This window comes from Cydia strobilella, chromosome 6, assembly GCF_947568885.1.
Source record: "Cydia strobilella chromosome 6, ilCydStro3.1, whole genome shotgun sequence".
In the NCBI taxonomy this organism is placed as follows: Eukaryota; Metazoa; Arthropoda; class Insecta; order Lepidoptera; family Tortricidae; genus Cydia; species Cydia strobilella.
Genome location: NC_086046.1, coordinates 12,963,804 through 12,983,115, shown reverse-complemented (window position 1 = coordinate 12,983,115; position 19,312 = coordinate 12,963,804). Strand labels below are relative to the sequence as shown.

Below are 19,312 nucleotides of genomic sequence, written 5' to 3'. Positions count from 1 at the left end.
TTTTATTTCAGATTTCCAAAGGACGAGGAATAGGGGATATTACTGCAATTTTTTGTCACCAGAGTGCAGCACTAGCTTTTTTTAGTGCACCGTAGAGTAACTTATTCATACTGTACTTTTAACAGGTTTTTGACAAGTTTTCAGGGGACCTACCGGAAAACTCGAATCCGAAACTTCGGCCTCTTTATCGCTCGAATACGCAGGAGTGACAGAGATGCTAGATAACGAAAGTTCGATTTTCTTGTTTCGCGATAGACCCTCAGATAGCTTCGCGTAATATTTCCCTATTATTAAATAAAAAAAATATATTACACGAACGTTTTTTTTTTTTCATTTCCTATTTGGTACATGACTAGAAACTATAAGTACTTAGTCTTTTAGCATTGGAAAAAAAGGTAAACCATTTCCACGTGTCTTTTTATTGACAAGTTTTTTATATAAATATAGCAATATTTGACTTATGAAAGCAAAAGTATGTAAATAATCTTATATTATATTTGTCGTGACTTATTTTTAAAGTGTTTTTCGATAAAACGACACGTTAAGATCGCTCGCCTTCTTTTTAATGATAAAAAAAACGAGAGAGACTGTTCTGAGTGGTAGACTGCAAATGAGATAAAAGCTATATTAGGTACATGCATTAATCCTCATATCAGGCGGCTCTTTGATTACAAGGATTGCATAATTTTTATACTTTTTGTGATTTTTAAATATGAAAATTATAAAAAGTATAAAAGTTATGCAATACTTGTATTCAACGAGCCGCCTGCTACAGATTTCTTGAAATAGCCGCGTTATTTCAGGTTCAACTTTCATTAGCCAGACTATTATCAATTTGCCAATTTCGTGATTATTTTTTTACACGGCACATAAACTTATGCATAATTTATCGATATAAAAAGTCGACACAGTTACATCCCTAGCAAATTATCAAACTTGTGACACCCTACACAAATGAGGAATAACAAGCTTATATGCATCTCTTTTCGACACATTATCTAATTCGTAAAGAAGTAAAGGACGGGTATACGTATTTGCGAAGCATTTTTGCCCGGCTTCTATGCTTTAGTTATTATTCTGAACCTCCATCTACACTAGCGCCCCTAGCGGCGAAATTAAACGCGGTAACCCTCATCGAAATTTAAATACTGAAAAGAGGACAAAAGTTCTACATAAAACCTTATTTTACTTTGCAGTCAACCGCCTCCTTTCAATATGTAAATTATTTACGAATATCATTGCATTCGCTTTGATAAAGCTGTCCTCGGCTCTTTTCGACACTTGACTTGTCTTTCTGTACAAAAATTAAAATAAGCCACAAGACTTTCAGCTCAAATTGATCTCCATGCGCAAATATAAAATTAAATCAGGAGCCGTATTCGATTTCTATCTTGTATCATCTTGAGAACATAAGATAAAATTGAAATAATCGAATCGAAACCGTTCGGTTTTTGCCTCTCTATCACTCTTGCATATTCGATCGATAGAGAGGCAGATAACAAAATTTCGATTTACGCGTTTCGCGGTAGGCCACATGTAAAAAAACCGCCTTGATGCATCAACGTCATAGTGAAAACTTGTCAAAAAACTGTTAAAGGCTTATTAAAACTAATTAAAACTATATAAATCGATTTTTAAATTTTTTGATTATTATAAAAAAATAGCATTTAAAAATTTGTATGAAATCCGATTTTTGCTCCTAATTTTTACAATAATCATAAACCGGCCAAGTGCGAGTCGGACTCGCGTTCCAAGGGTTCCGTACATTACAATTTTTAACAATGTAGTTTTTTATGTGAAACGTGAGTGAAATGTCTAATAAACTCGTAGGGGTCGGATCAAAAACTAAGTAATTAAGTCCGACTCACGCTTGACTGCACATTTCTTATAGTTTTCCTGTAATCTATAGGTAAATAACTATATTACGTATTTGTTTCAAAGTTTTAGACCCAGTAGTTTCGGAGATAAAGGGGGGGGGAGGAGAATGGTAATTTTTTTACCATTTTCTTGAATTTTGAAAATTTTCTCATTTACCCCACAAAAGTGGCCCCCATGTTTAAAATTCATTTGTTTAAGTTACATGTCTGTCTTTCGGTCACAAACTTACATATGTGTACCAAATATCAACTTAATCGGTCCAGTAGTTTCGGAGAAAATAGGCTGTGACAGACGGACAGACAGACGCACGCACGAGTGATCCTATAAGGCTTCCGTTTTTTCTTTTAAGGTACGGAACCCACATCTAAAAAAGTTAAACGTATGGTTAATAGACATCAAATTATGCAAAAATATTTTCCATTATATCAATATCCAGGGAGGAAAAGGAGGACTCCGTTTGTATGGAGAAGTGGCCTAAAGGTGTATTCTAACGTGTGACGTGTAACATCACAAACGTTACGAATGAAAAATGTGTTCTTACGTTTTACTTGATATCACATTCATGGTTCTCCAAACCTACTAATAAACTAATGAAAGATCAAAATGCGCCCGGGACTGGGTCGTGGGAATTACAGAAACCCTGTGGACCTTACGGCTTTGCAATAGGGCTTACGAATTGTCACTTAACAACGTGGACGATGGTACTTGCCCGAGCTCACGTGAGCTCACGAATTTGAATACACACAGGAAAAGCCAATTTGAAAGCCAAATATTTTGCCAACCCGAGGATACAGAAACCGAGCACGTTGGTAAAAATAAATCGGTATTACGGCCCTACGTGTAACCATTTACGCACTCTATTTTTATAAAGTGGTCTATTTAGAAGGTGGCAGAAGACATCCAACACATGAAAAGTCAATGATGTTTACAAAACGGATAGTTTGTCGTTTGTATAACTCTTTTTTCTTAAAATGTGTTTTATTATAATTAACGTAAACTCACTGTGTATACACACAATAATTGTTTTATTAAAATGTAGTACACGGGCTAGAGTTATATGTGTAGAAATGGAAACATTTTCCTGTTTATATGAAAACATATAGGTAGTAAAAAATTTGGAAGTTATGCATGCGATTCTTGTCCGCGAAGATGATGGTATATTTACGACTTTGCTGCTTTTTATAGGGATAATCCCGACGGCCGTCTCATATTTTACGAGTTACGATGACTGCTGTTTATTTCTTTCATAAAGTTTGTATGGGCATCTGTTGACTACAGTACAGTACACAATACATATTCTTTATTGCACCCCTCAATAAAAGGAAACACACAAATATCAAAGCTAGCGGTGGTCTTGATTTGGTTAGGAGAAATCGTATGACTTAGGTTTAACCTTACTCAGGATATTTATAGTTAGCTGGATTAAGTTTGATAGTTTTAATCCATTGTATTTCACTTAGTAACACTTAAAAAAGGTAACTATTACGAGTCATATTCAGTTTAGTTAAAATCTCTCAGTAAAATCCATTTTCCCGCTTCCCGAGATACAAGCTGCGCCTGGTCTGGGGCCGATGAATATTCGCTTAATTGTGAAATCTAATTTATGTTAAGTTCAATCTCTTATGTCAATTTGTGAAAAATGTTTCGTAAATAAACGATTTGTTTGTTTGTTTGAGTGAGGTTTATTATGTTGAACCGTTAAAATAGATACAAATAAATATAAGTTTCTTAAATGCCACAAAATGTTATACAAACAAAGGATGTAATGTACAAATTACCGTATGTTTTATTACCACGTTAAATTCTTATCTAAAGTACCTACTCCTTTACGAAAATTATTATAACACAACATTAATTCCAGAAAATAAATGAGAATGTAATATATACTACATATGTAGTTAAATCCTGCTAGCACTGGTTGCCTCTTGTCATAAATCTGGATTAACGCAAAAATAGGGTTGGCTGTGGCTACCTACACTACTTTTTGAACACGGGCATCAAAATGAAGCCGTTATATCAGTGTCGGCGCCTCCCTATAAACAGAAAGCTCTGCGAGTAGGGCTTACTCGTAAGAAGCTTTGGCTTCTAAAAGTAACAAGCGTTTTGTTTTAATATAATTTAAAAGTTTGACATTATTAACAACAAAAAATACGAATACTTAGCTAGACTTTGTCCTTTTTAATAGATACCTTTTCGGTAGATAAAATTCGTAATAGCTGTTGTCGTTATTATTTATCTTAACATTTTGATACCTTCTAATTTTGCCCTGGAGGGTAAATGTCGCCCATCGACCCATCAAGTGGTAAAATAATATTCAAACCACAACATATATTGTTGAATTGTCATACCTATTTGTCCGTTAATTTGTGTCCATGATTTCGTATTGGGCACATTTACCAGTACCGACGGGTCAAAAGTGATGGATTCACGGTACCTTCTAAAAGTGGTTGAAGTTAAAAATCTTTTTTTAAAGTCGCATTGAAAATTATTTGCAGCAGCGCAAAATTGTATGTACGTGTAAATAAGATTCATAGGCATCAAAATCTTCTTTAATTACATGGACAATAATGCAGCCATAATACTCCCTCTAGTTAATGTATGTTTAATGGCATGAATGAGGGCTAACGCGTATGAATTCGCCGCTAGGGGCGCTAGTGTAGATGGTGGTCTTTTCCATAGTTCGAAATGTCACTTGTCACTTCAATGACTGACAGATGTTCTATAGTCTTTTGGACCACCATCAACAGAGGCGCCAACTGGTGAGCAAAAAAACGATAGCCCTCATTGATTGTAAAGTGTAAGAACTACTTATACACACTATGTGCAATTTAATGCTATCCGCTTAGAAGCCAAATTGCTTTTCTGCAGGTAACGTGATTGTATCAACGGTATATGCTTTGATGCAGAAAATCGAGGAACATAAACTAGTTTGCATTGCAGATGAATGTCATGAATCATGATAGAACGAGGTGCTCGTACGACGTGGCATTTGCCGAGATACTAATAAGATTTTGCAAAATTGTATTAGTATTATGTAAAGGTGTCTCTATCATCTGATTACATATTTACATATCAAGTATGGTATGGTTTTGAAGTGTCATGGGCTTGTAGCCCAAACAGTTTGATGCATTTTAATGTGATGAGCGGGGTCTGGATACATTCTGTCTCTGCTGTTGTCGTGACTTAATTATTATTGACTCAGATTGATGATTCAGGGTTAATTAATTAGTTAATTACCTACGTAATTATTAAGCATGTTACCATCCTACATATTTAAGATCGTCTCGACTCGTGAATATACACTTTAAATGTGTACGTTTATATTGAATTTAAAGTTTCAAAATAACTTCAATATTATTTATTTTGGAACTTCTTTAAGTATTAATTGTACGCTTATAGGATATTTTCTCAGAAAGATATGAACATATTATATAGAAACCTAGTAATTGTAAACCACGTATTGTTAATTGACATCGTATTACCTTATTTACCATACCAAAATGCTCAACAACTTTTTAAGTACCTACCGTAAAATGTGCCTAATACTTTGCTCCCCACTGGGTAATTGTGCTCCAACCATTTTTATTATACTATTACAACATGATAGTAGTGATTACAATATCATACCTAGCATAATAAATATAATAAAATCTAAATTAAATTTCGAATTTTGTAGCAAAGTTGGCACATGTTACGGTATTACGGTACCATTAAATATCTCACAATATGTAATTATGCGCTTAGCTGGATGTTTACAAGGGCGTCAAGGGCCGCGGAGCTCATTACCGTTCGATTACTTTGATGCAGACACGTATTGGCACTACACGGCATGTTTGATTCAGCAGCTATCGAGTGCACCTGCACCCGATTCATGTAGGGTTACCATAAAAGAATTAAAAACTCTTAATTTAGTAAATAAACAGTGATATTGTATTGTAGGAGTATGAGTAAGAATAATTTTATTTGTAAATACAAAAAAAGGAGTGAAATATAAAAATAAGAAAAAATTCTCTTACGCATGTAAATAAAATTAGTACTTACCTAAAATTTTCTTTATCATATTTTCATATACGACGAGAAACGTTTGTTTCACAAACGACATGTCTTTACATAAAATTTAATAAGAAATTATAGCATCCTTCTATTAACATCAACATTCCTGACAAATAATCGAAATTTATTTTGTGTATTTTTCTCTTTTAGTTCCGCCGCGTTCTCTTGGGATCTTGGGATGGTATTACTAAACAGTATTCTTCCGAAATTCAAAAGAAAATCCTGATATTTGGTAGTACTAGTCTCGAGTGAACCAACCAGTCTACTAATGCTTTGTTTTTTATCTATAGTGCATCAACGTTTCAGCAAAAGATTTTAAATTGCTGATATTCTCAAATGCCTGTCTGGGACTAAAAGGCTCTGTCTGGTTTTGAACGATACCAAAATCGCAACGCAAGGGGTTGGCCGGTCGAAGTATTTTACAAATGGCGCCAGCATAGCTTGCCCTGTCAATCCCTAGAATTGTGTCAAATTCCTGTTTTTTTTTATAGCCTCGATGAGAAAGGGGCAAGCTATGATGGCGCCATCTATACAAACCATTGACAGTTGCCAACCCTATTGAATTAAGATTGTCGCTTAGATGCATGGGACCAGTTTTATATCGTTGAACAGCCGTATGCTCAATGTTGGGCGAAATGCAAATAAAATGTACCAACATACATAAGAACTGTAATTAGTTTTAATTTTATTGATTCATTGTTTTATTACTATTAAGGTACCTACATGTAAGTGTATCGGCACTAGCTGTAAACAGATAGATGTATGAAATAAATAAAATAAAATATATTTCATTATTCATTTACGAAACACAACGGAATTAATCAAATGTGGGCGAATTGAGACTCAATTAAGGCCTGAACTAAGTATAGGTTTGCCAAATATACATTTACAATTTTTTTAATGCGTCATTCGTTGATATTTTTACAAACGTTTGCGTTTGTGTTTCAAAACCCAAAGGAGTACATTTTGAAGATAATACGTTTTGTTTAAAGTAGTTATATGATTGTAAGTTTAATTTTAAATGACATTTCGTAAAAGATGTGTAAGTATGAAAAATATTTCTAAAAATTCTTTGTCAACGTATTTTTGGGCCGGCCTGTATGCTGTAGTTTTTGTTAACAATTGACCTGCTTTTAAACTGAAATAGATATCATACACTAAAGCAAAAGTTACCAAGGCCACCGGTGGCCAAGGCGGGGTATTTCTTTATTATTTCATTAGGGGATTTTTCTTTAGGGTTATCTATTTCAGTTTATAATTTATATACAGTATGTCTCTGACCATGGGGCTTTAAATTCAGGGCTCGATTCTACTCGCTAAACTGAGCTACTTTTATTATGGGATCAACCCTAATATCGCGAATGTTTTTTTAGCTTTTCCATAGAAAACGTCGACATCTGATCAGCCAAAATGTATGAAAGAGCCAAGTTTTTTTTCGCGATTTCGGGGTTGGTCCCATAATAAAAGTTTAGCGAGTAGAATCGAGCCCTGATTTTAAAGCCCCATGGTCAGAAACATCCTGTATAGTATGTGACTACTTAAAAAACACAAATCAAAATATTTCATAAAATAATTTGATTTATTCCCTAGTTGACCTGTTTAGGTCTAAATGTGCGTGTCTTCTTACCAAATAATACAAAGAACTCACGACTCGTGAGGTGACGCGTGTCAGCAGTTGCGAGTTAATTACAAGCATCGCATTATTCTGCGGCACGGCCGACAAAAATGAGTTTACTAATTTTAAGACCGTCGTTAATTAACGCGTAGTAGGCGTGTCACGGTTGCGTCGAGGATTGAGCTACGTCCACACTATGTCCATGTTCGTTTTGCGTCTTTTTCAAGTTATACTGTTGGTTAAAATTATATGTAGGTATATCCTTCCCTATCTCCTGGGTTTGCGCAAACTCGGATTACACGCATTTACATAGGACAAAATGAAGGTATTAAAATGATTTCCAGCTTGCTAGGAATTAATCCCTTAAAAAGCTTTTTATCGATCTAATTTGATTGGCCTCGAACACCAAATTAGCATTATAAATACGACGTGCTCTTGAGGAACCCGAAAGCTTTTTATATTTCTAATGTCCTATAAAATTTTCTGTAATTAACCTAGTGTCAAAGTTATTACCAATAAAAAAAAAACATTATGTTTAGGGTTCCGTACCTCAAGAGGAAAAAACGGAACCCTTAAAGAACTATGATTTGTATTAATTTCAAAATTTTAGGCCGAGTAGTTTCGGAGATAAACGGGGGGGGGGGGGGGGATTGAAATACTTACATAACTTCTGAACTATTTATTTTAAAATTACAAAAAAAAAATTTGAGATTCTCACAATGTGCTCTTTCATTTGATATAAAACATGATATAGTTTGAAAATCTTTATGTTTTAATTTTCTCATTTACCCCCCAAAAGTGGCCCCCATGTTTAAAATTCATTTATTTACGTTACATGTTCGTCTTTGGGTCACAAATACGTACCAAATTTCAACTTAATTGGTCCATTACTTTCGGAGAAAATAGGCTGTTCAGCTGTTGCAGAACCAGGTGTTGCGTACAGATAGACGCACGAGTGATCCTATAAGGGTTCCGTTTTTCCTTTTGAGGTCCGGAACCCTAAAAATTATCGATTTTGCAAAATTGCCTTGTCTTATTTGGTTTCCTCGCATTCGGTATGAAAAGTAGTGTTTAACTCGGGTGAAAGGCACCATTTCAACCCTTGGTTAACAATCTACTAAACCCTAATATTTGTTGGGAACGCTAGGATTAGGTACCGTTTATAATAACGCTTCTTTTACCTGGAACTAAAAAAAAAACAACTGAAATAATTTCTTCTCAAAAAAATTAATTTAAAAAATCGGCTAAACAATAAACAACAGCCCTTTAAAAAAATTAAGCCTGGTTGTTGACATTAATTAATTGTTTCATATTAGGTATGTTCATAAAAAAATTAGTTTAATAAGGAAAAGTAGCATTAAATAAATGGCATGCCGCCAAAATTGACAGAAGAAACTCATTTCGTCGGATTAGCCTTTTTGGTAGGTAAATCAAACATTACAAAAAAAATGTAACCATCTTAAAGTAAATTCTTTTAACAACTTTAATTTGAAGCAGTAAACTTGAGAATAATAGAATAAATCGCAAAAGTAGGCAAAAATGGCTAATGTTGCGATATTAAAGAAAAATCTTTTGAAAATTGATTGATTACAGTATTGGTGCTGTACCTCCCATTACAGCTCTTTCATCTTCCGTTCTATTTAATTGATAAATTATCTTGTAAATTATGCCACATGAACATTTCAGTGCCAGTTCTGAACATTTTTGAACTTGCTCGTTTTTTATTATTCAGTTTATCGAAAGGGCTTTCGGTTAATCTCAAAAAATACGTAACACGTATATGTCAGCGGTCTAATTGCCGCGACCCATACAAAATGTATGAAGAGTCGTGGCAATTAGACGCAAACGCAGACATATTCTCAGAGAACGACCCCTTTACGATATACCCGAAATTTAATACGTTGTAGAAAGCCAATAAATTGAATTTAAAGTTCTATGACTAAAAGCAAGTGTGATTCCGCCTATAAATTATTACACCTACTGTAAAGTAGTTTGATATTTAAAATAACTGCGTAAGAATAAACAATTTCGGCAAGGATAAAATTTAAAACGTTCTGTCCTTACCAAGTTTATCGTTTATCTAATTTAACATTTATGACAAATTTGAAGTTTTCTTGAAGTTGATTTCATGATAATATCTCGTAGATAAGTGTGTGGATGATGGCCACGGTGCAGTGGAGAACTGTCAATCAACTTTTAATTTCGTGTCGTCGTTGATTCGGAATTTGTATCGCGTCCTTCGCACGCAGATACTTCGCTAACGACTTGGCTATTTCTTTACAATTCGTGCAATTGTTGAAATGTTTATATACTTATAATTCACGTCAGATATTCAATTGCTTAAATAATTATAAAGTAGATTGTCCACAACTCTTGAGTAGCTTTTATTCTCAGTGCCTAGAAGAACACCGCGTTTTGCTATCAAGCCACTGTCTCGCCCCCAGCGCCGAACTGCTTTAGGGTCAAACTCCCCGGTACCACGCTTGAGCATTTTAATTAATAAATATAGTGACAGGTTTGATATTCACTTTGACTCTTTGTCCAAAATTAGAAATTTATTCACTAGTAGTTGGTATATTATTTAGTTTTAATTCCATATTTGTGCCATTGTCATTTTTTCAAACTTTAAGAAGTCAACCTGCATGTCAATAGAGCTTTACACAGTTATGTTATGCTCCATAAATGTTATCACTCTTCATATAAGGAATAAGGATAATAGATTTCATGAAAGCTCCATCAAAGTTAATAGCGTTACGGTGCGCTAAAGCGTAGGCATAATTGATTGAGTTAATTTTCCTGAAACAGTTTCGTTTTTTGCGCAAAAAATAAAAATTCTGTGTGTGTGTGTTGTGTGTAAATTAAGTGTCTGAATAGACACAATTGCATTTTCCCTCTTATTTTCTTAACTTTCACTAACGCTTCTCCATTAATTAACCGACTTCAAAAAAGGAGGTTATCAATTCGACCGTATTTTTTTTGTATGTACCAATGACGGAGTTATGAGGTAACACATAACTCCGTCATTGGTGAACCGATTTGGAAAACTGTTTTTTTGTTTGAATGTGTATAGTAAGTTGGTCCCGTTTTTGTCAAAACCCAGTTCTGATGATGGGATCCATTAGGAATCCAGGGAATTCCTCAAATCTTATAGGCATACAAATATCGGTATTAGTATTTTCATCAACAAACCAAGCACTTTCATAAAAAACAGTACCATCTGATGAAGTGGAACTACTGATGATGACCAGAACGGGCCTCTTTAACAACGCATATTTAAATTTTGGCGATTTAAGTCCTCTTCGTTATATTAATTAAGCACAAGTAAGTTCTGAAGGAAAATTTGTGTTCCATGAGGTCCAACTCCTCAAATCTTGATAGCTTAGATCCAGACCTTGAAACTTACCCGAAGTGCAAAAATGTTTAGTGACAGTTTGGCCAGACAGATAAAGAAACACTAAAAATGGAAAAATAAAAATTAATCTTTAAATAAAAAATAAAACCGACTTCAAACGGAAAAAAAATTGATATTATCTCGTTTTATATGCGCTAGCAAACTGATACGTTTGAAGTCGGTGCCAAGCTAAATAGTTACAATACTGGTTCTTTTGTTCTTATCAAACTATACCAGGGTTGGCATTCGGTTTGACGGCAACTTGACGCTTTTAAGATTTGGCTTGGCACCGACTTCAAACGTATCAGTTTGCTAGCGCATATAAAACGAGATGATATTTTATTTTTTTCCGTTTGAAGTGATGTGATGATAATTAAAGTTCTTTTCTGACGGATTTGTTTAATGGTATTCTGACAGATGGTATTCCGGACGAATGGAGATGTCGGCGGCGGATCGTTAAACCAGGCATATCGAGATATTCCTAGGCCGATCGAGGCATTTCGTGATCTGCCTAGCGATCACCAAGCCATATCGTGCAAACTTCACGGGGTGATATTCCTAGGCAGATCATGAAACGCCGGCATTTCATGATCTGCCTAGCGACCACTAGCCATATCGTGCAAATTTCAAGTTGTGATATTCCTAGGCAGATCATGAAACGCCGGCATTTCGTGATCTGCCTAGCAATCACCAGCCATATCGTGCAAACCTCACGGGGTGATATTCCTAGGCAGATCATGACACGCCGGCATTTCATGATCTGCCTAGCGACCACTAGCCATATCGTGCCAAACTTCAAGTTGTGATATTCCTAGGCAGATCATGAAACGCCGGCATTTCATGATCTGCCTAGCGACCACCAGCCATATCGTGCAAACTTCAAGGTGTGATATTCCTAGGAAGATCGTCGCATTGAAATCGCCGTGAAGTTGTGCGAGTGTGGAGTCATGCGTCATCTCCGCGAAGTCGTGCTGCGATACACACACAGTGTGACGCCCATAGTCTGGAGGGAGCTTTACCAATACACAATTTTCACAAAAGATACGTACCTACGATATTCCTTCGCGCCTATGTTTTTTAAATTTGCTCTGCACTAATGGGTAGGATCTGGAAACACTGGCGGACGCAGCGCCACATAGAATGCAGCGCCACCAGTGGTAAAAAATGCAATTATTTTACGATGCGCCCGGTATGAAGCTAGGAATTTCGACGAATACATTGCTCCTATCGATCTGCCGCATCTTTTGTAAGGCATAGTCAGATTATGAAATGGCGGCATTTCATGATATGCCTAGGAATATCTCAACTTGAAGTTTGCACGATATGGCTAGTGTTCGCTGGGCAGATCATGAAATGCCGGCGTTTCATGATCTGCCTAGGAATATCACCCCTTCACGGCGATTTCGCAATTTGGTTTGCGGCAAAATGGCGGAAAAGCATCAGCTGATCGAGTTTGACTGTTAGTTTATACGGCATCATATGTGATCTAGCTGTTTTTCCATTTTGTTTTGTTGTAAAACCGTAAAATATAGTCGCTTAATACAATATAATTCTAATTTATAATTGATATTTATCTTTCCACTTGAAACCCTTGAAGATTGCACGATATGGCTAGTGGTCGCTAGCCAGATCGCGAAATGCCGGCGTTTTATGTTATTTTACGATGCGCCCGGGATGAAGCTAGGAATATCAACGAATGCAATTGGTATGATCGATCTGCCGCCTCTTTTATTAGGCAGATCGTGATATGCCTGGGTTATTCTTAGTCAGATCGTGAAAGGGCGGCGTTTCATGATATGCCTAGGAATATCTCGATATGCCCGATTTTACGATCTGCCGCCGACAGAGACGTAGCTACTTGGTGCCGTTTTTCAAAAACAAAGGTGACCTGAGAGACTGTGGGAACTACAGAGCAATAAAGCTAATACCACACTCCTTCAAAATTTGGGAACACGTTATAAGCAAAAGACTCGGCCAGCTGACCAATATCAGTGAGAACCAATGTGGTTTTGTAGCCGGAAAGTCCACTGCTGATACCCTCCACACACTCAGGTTACTGATTGAAAATTACAGAGATAGCAGAACCGACCTCCACATGGTGTTCATCGATCTGGAGAAAGCTTTCGACCGCGTGCCCAGAAAACTCATTTGGCACTCACTACGCGCCAAAAATGTTCCAGAATACTATATTTCTATAGTGATGGACATGTACAAAGACGTAAAGTCAACCATTCGAAGTCCAGCTGGCAATAGCGCTGAATTCCATGTGGGGGTGGGTGTCCACCAGGGATCAGCTCTCAGCCCGTTATTATTCAATTTGGTTATAGACCACCTCACGTCGCATATACAACGTCAACCCCCATGGGATTTGCTCTACGCAGATGACATAGTTTTGATCAGCGAAGACGTAAAAGAGCTGCAAAACATTCTGAAACCTGGAGAGTAGCCCTGGAGGACGGCGGACTGCGAGTAAGCCGACAGCAGACCGAAGTGATGCACTGCAACTTCAGTGGCGCCAACCTCCGCAGCACAATTTTCTAAAAAAAATATTAAAATTTGAACTGTTTATTTCAAAAAAGAAATTACAATAACTACTTACAGACTTAGCCTAATCTACACTGTAATAGATTCTACGCTAATTATGGTCTTATTTCTATTACATTTATATTATTACTATTTATTTAACGATACGATTTGATCGGAATATCACACGCATAACCAAGGTACAGCTAGTGCGCACGCTCGTATTCTCCATTTTTCTGTATGCCTCTGAGACCTGGACAATTAAATCGGCTGATAGAAAGCGCATTGATGCCTTTGAAATGTGGTGCTGGCAGAAAATGCTCGGCATATCTTGGACTGAACACCGGACCAATGTCTCAATACTGAAGGAGCTCGGAGTAACCACCAGGCTTTCAACCACGTGTCTCCGGAGAGTTCTTGATTTGTTCGGTCACATAGCCAGGAAGACTGGAGACAACCTGGAAAAACTAATGGTCACTGGTTCGGTGGAAGGAAAGAGAAGGGGCCGCAGTCCAACGCGGTGGTCCGACCAGGTTAGCAAATCGCTATCCATCAAGGTCCATGATGCCTTAGAAGTCGCAAGAGATCGAAATGCCTGGAAATCTGCTATCCGGAATCATGTGCTCCACGTAGGAAGTCACGACGCTCAGCACTGAGGAGAACAAACCAAGGAGGAGGAGGATTTATTTAACACGTATAATATGCTATATATAATATGATGTTTAACTTAAATATTAACATTTTTTTAGCATTATTTTAATTTTATGGGGCTTACCCTCTTCTAAATTATCTATTATATCTCTAGGAAGACTATTTAAGATGTGTGGCAAATAACTCGACCAGACTCTTTGCCCATAATACCTACTTGGACGGCAACCCTCTGAACGAAGTAACGAGCTTCAAATATCTTGGTTCGAACATGCAAAACGACGGATCTATAGATGCAGATATCGTTAACCGTATCAATACTGGATGGCTGAAGTGGCGTGAGCTCACAGGCGTTCTCTGCGATTAACGAATGCCAGTTCGTATTAAGGGCAAAGTTTATAAGGCAGCTGTGCGCCCGGCAATGACATACGGCTCTGAGTGTTGGCCACTCAAAAAAGAACAAGTCGCTAAACTGCATGCTGCGGAGATGAAGATGCTGAGATGGGCTGGCGGAGTAACGTTGTTGGATCATATTAGGAATATCCACGTTAGAGGCAGTTTCAGAGTAAGGCCAATCGAAGAAAAACTCACTGAAAATCGACTACGATGGTATGGCCACGTCATGAGGTGCCCACCAGACCACGTGACGAGAAAGGTGCTAGAGATGAGTGAAAAGCCTAGGGGTCGCGGGAGGCCCAAGATAACATGGATAGGTCTTTTAAAAAAGAACCTTAAAGAAAAAAGATTACCACCAGTGACGACCCAGGACAGATGCTCCTAGCGACGCCGTATAAGGAGAGCCGACCCCAAGTAAATGGGATATAAGGCTAGGAAGAAGAAAATATAAAACGAGATAATATTTTATTTTTTCCCGTTTGAAGTCAGTTTTATTAGGGTTCCGTACCTCAAAAGGAAAAAACGGAACCCTTATAGGATCACTCGTGCGTCTGTCTGTCTGTCTGTCTGTCCGTCTGTCACAGGCTATTTTCTCCGAAACTACTGGACCAATTAAGTTGAAATTTGGTACACATATTTCAATTTCAATTTCAATTTATTCATTTCCTTTAAGTACAATTTTAAGTTTACATCATGTTGTTCATAAGAGCAGGAAACGATTCCTCCGTACTAGTAAAAACTGTATGACGGCAGGAAGCACCACCTCTCCCGGATCACATTTACTCTTATCTAGCAGTAGGTATACATGTATTTGCGCAGTACGTAAGTTTGTAACCCAAAGATGGACATGTAACGTAAACATATTAATTTTAAACACGGGGGCCACTTTTGGGGGGTAAATGAGAAAATTAAAAAATAAAGTTTGTCAAACTATATTGTGTTACATATCAAATGAAAGAGCTCATTGTGAGAATCTCAAATATATTTTTTTATAATTTTAACAAATAGTTTAGAAGTTATTCAAGAAAATAGTCAAAAAATTACCATATTTTGAAAAAAAATACACAAAATAGATCTTTACCTATAGATCACCGGAAAACCTATTAGAAATATTCAGTCAAGCGTGAGTCGGACTTAATTACTTTATAGTTTTTGATCCGACCCCTACGGGTTTTTTAAAGACATTTCACATAAAAATACATTGTTTAAATTGTGTAATGTACGGAACCCTTGGAACGCGAGTCCGACTCGCACTTAGCCGGTTTTTTTAATTTAATTTTGTATTTACACTGTAATATCGAAAGCATAATAGTTAAGTGATTCATAAAGAAGTCAAAGTTTGGCTTTAGTTCGCAAACGCATTACCGAGCTGTCAGCTGTCTAAAGTACAGACGAGTTTGGTATAATGAGTGACACCCGGGCTGAAGTTAGGTGGGCCCGGAGTGGCTTTGCTACAGTACAGCTAGGTATTCTCCTGGGGTCTCCTGTAAAATGATCACCCAGTGCCAGATTGCGTTTCAGATTTATGGCTTTTCATGCCATTATGAGCGTAGTTATCTATTACTAGGAATGTGGGCCGTAGTTTAAACAACTACTGGTAAAATAATGTTCAAATAATGGTTTATAAAGGTTACGAAGAAATTTGATAGGTATAAACAAAACTTTTATTTTTGTAATTGCTTCTGTATAATTATTTTATACATTTTTAACAAACTATTTCGAATCAATAGGTATCAAAGAAATTGCGGGATAATCTTTGTACAAATCGACATTTTACCGTCGTGATTGCTGTAAACTTTGCTTTATTCATATGTACACATCGGTGGACCCCATAATCGTCAATGACGAAGGCCAAGGCCGAGGGTGCTCGTTTTCCATTGTACTATAGTATTTGCAGTCCATCGTAGGTAGTATTGACTCGTGTTATTAAATTGCAGCAATTTTCAAAACGACCCGAAAAACTAACCATATCGTTACGGTTGTCAATCTATTTGAATACTAAGTAGATTATTATAATCGTCGCCGTGAAGGGCTCCAATGGAGACCGGTTCTTCATTTATTGACTGAAAGGTCACTTGAGTTGAGTTCCTCTTGGAAACAGAATTAAACAGTTTTACAGTATTGTTTGTAACAGGGAAACAATTACCTTACTTTAATTATAACAAGTCAACCCTTTGTGCATTAATAATAAAACTGTGCTTTATTTGCTAATTCCAATAGTAATTCCAATCAATGGCTTCCTTGAATAGGTCCTTTCAATGTCTGGCTTCTAATTGGCTTCGCGGTTGCCGTTCTTTAATGAGTGTACATTGCCAACCTCGGAGCATTCGGGCAAAAAAAAAAAATAGTTCAACGAAGCGAACTACTAGAAAAATAGTTCGCTGCTTTAAGTCGATGGGAAATATAATTTGTAGTACTTTAAGGTCTATTCATGGGTGATTAGAATTTAACCCATGTTCAAGAAAATTTCTACCACTCGTACAGTATGTAATAAGAAGCATAATTACATAAGACGTAAACAGTAGGCACTTAAACGCATTTCTTTCTCTGGCTTATAGAAATACATTATGACACCTATAACTAACTAGTCTCGCCAGAGATTTTCATGTTAGTTTCTTCACACTAAGTGTCAGCTGGATCATATAATAGGGATAAGCCATATTGAGGACGCTTAAATGGATTTCATTTATACTCATATTGATATTACTCTTTCATAATCTTTAATATCTATTCCTCCTCTCTTTATTACGCACTTTGTGGGGAAGATACAATCTGTTTATTCAATAATCACGATATTGACGATTTTGTTCATTTGTATTATTTTGTAATTTCAGCTTAGCATTTTTTTCGATTGTATGTACTCATAGTACATATTACAATACTGATAAGCAACACAAAACACTTAAAAATACCATAGGTACCGTAGGTACCATGTTCAATCGCAGGTCCAATTTTTCGTGTAGCACGAACCAAAAACTTCTAATTAGCAGCCAGCTTTCATGCTCAAAAATATTTTTTACAGCTTAGATCTCTCTACACTCGTTTGAGTGATGAGTTATAAATAAAACAGAGAGAAGTGAATTGATTAAGAGTCATTATAATAGCATCTTACGTTCACACAGCGCGACATTATTGTATGTGGGGATATTTCTATGCTTGCATTTTAGATCTATGAGTATGAAAACCGTGATCTTACAATTTATAACTTTGAATCGGAACATTGGATTTGTGATTTATGTTATCAAAAATCGTTCGAGGATAATGAAATGTGGAAGGAAATGTAATATTAAAGCGGGGCTCGCGTGTGTGCGGCTATTATTTCCGGCGGAGGCCTCACCTCGCCCGATACGGGCCGATAACCAAACTTAAGGGTAAATTTGAAGCCTTGGCCTTGGTGCTTGACCATTATTGACTATAGGTCAGTGTCAAATGTGGCCATTAGCTACGGCTTAGAATGAAAACAAGCATTTGAGAGTCGGTTGGACCTTAAATATGCGTTATGCTTATCTCCTACTTTTTGGTTACTGGCATAAACCTATTGTAAATAATAAAGTCAAAATTATGAAAATTTGCAGGAATAGATCACCTACCTTTATATCAAGTCATTTTATTATAATAATTTTAAATGAAAGCCTCAATAAAAAAGTAATTCTAACTCAAAAGTTTAATTTCGGGTATTTATTCTATTTTGTTAACTTAATACAGTTAGACCAAGAAAAGTCTCCAACGATTTTGATAGCACACGCCGTGCAAGTGTTATTTATACGTCATCATTTCATAGAAGTTTGACGTAATAACACTTGCACTGCGTGTGCTACTAAGTATCAAAAACGTTGCAGACTTTTCTTGGTCTAACTTAGTTAGACCAAGTTAGGTTAGTTTGGGGCTAGGTTGATCTGTGTAGGATGTCCCCTATATTTATTATATATTATTAACTCTAGACATCTGCAAGTAATTCGTTTGCATATACGAAAATTTGTGTACAACATTTTCAATTATGCAGTAATTAAATTATCTAGTAAGAAATTGTAATTAATTTTGCATTCTCTAATCCAATTTCAATTAATAAAGTTATCTTCTTATAATAGGTAAAACCAAGAATTTCAATATATACTTTATATCTTATCTTAGGTTGTTTGATACCATTCCAACCACTATAATTAATTTAGTTGATGAATATGTATTGCTATAGGTTTACGTATAAATAGGCTATTATATTTGTTTGTTAAATTTCTTAAATTTGGTTTGTTGGTAAAAACTAGCCAAGTCAAATCCTTTATAATTTCAGAATTTTCTACACAGCACAGAACTTGGCACCCATATAGATCTCAATTCTTTTATTGCCGGAGTCAACAACGACACAACTTGGCTCCCATTTCACATTTATGTTTTTGTTGGGATCTAATTTTAAGGCCAATTCAAACGTACACTAACATCAAAATGATATCTAAATGATGACATTTAGCTATCGTGCATTTCGTTTGTACTTGTCCGTACATGCATTGGCTAGAGCGGTACGCACGATAACTAAAGTAAATCATTTAGAGATCAAATGATTTCAGTGTACGGTTTACGTCTGAGTTGGCCTCTTCATCGGGATCGTCGATTTATTCGTCAGTCGTAGCGAGGTCGTAGCTGAGTAGGTACGTAGAACCTTTACGCCGTGTTGTGGTAGTTACAGTTCGTAGCAATGGCCTCTACGAAATGCCACGGGGTAGCACGTCTACGGAACGAGCTTAACATTTTCAGACTAACTACCTACATTTGAAAAGTCAATTTATTACAAGCCCTATTGCATTAGATTTAAG

General features: G+C 36.4%; 1 protein-coding gene across 1 annotated transcript in view; it reads left to right on the top strand.

The window, feature by feature from the left end:
* The first annotated feature begins 795 nt into the window (after window positions 1-795).
* The window catches only part of LOC134742439 (speract receptor-like), a 347,982-nt gene continuing 329,465 nt past the window's right edge, over window positions 796-19,312 (top strand). Inside the window, exon 1 of the mRNA XM_063675589.1 lies at window positions 796-803. The gene's annotated coding sequence lies outside the window, so the exon portion shown is untranslated. The remainder of the gene's footprint in view (window positions 804-19,312) is intronic.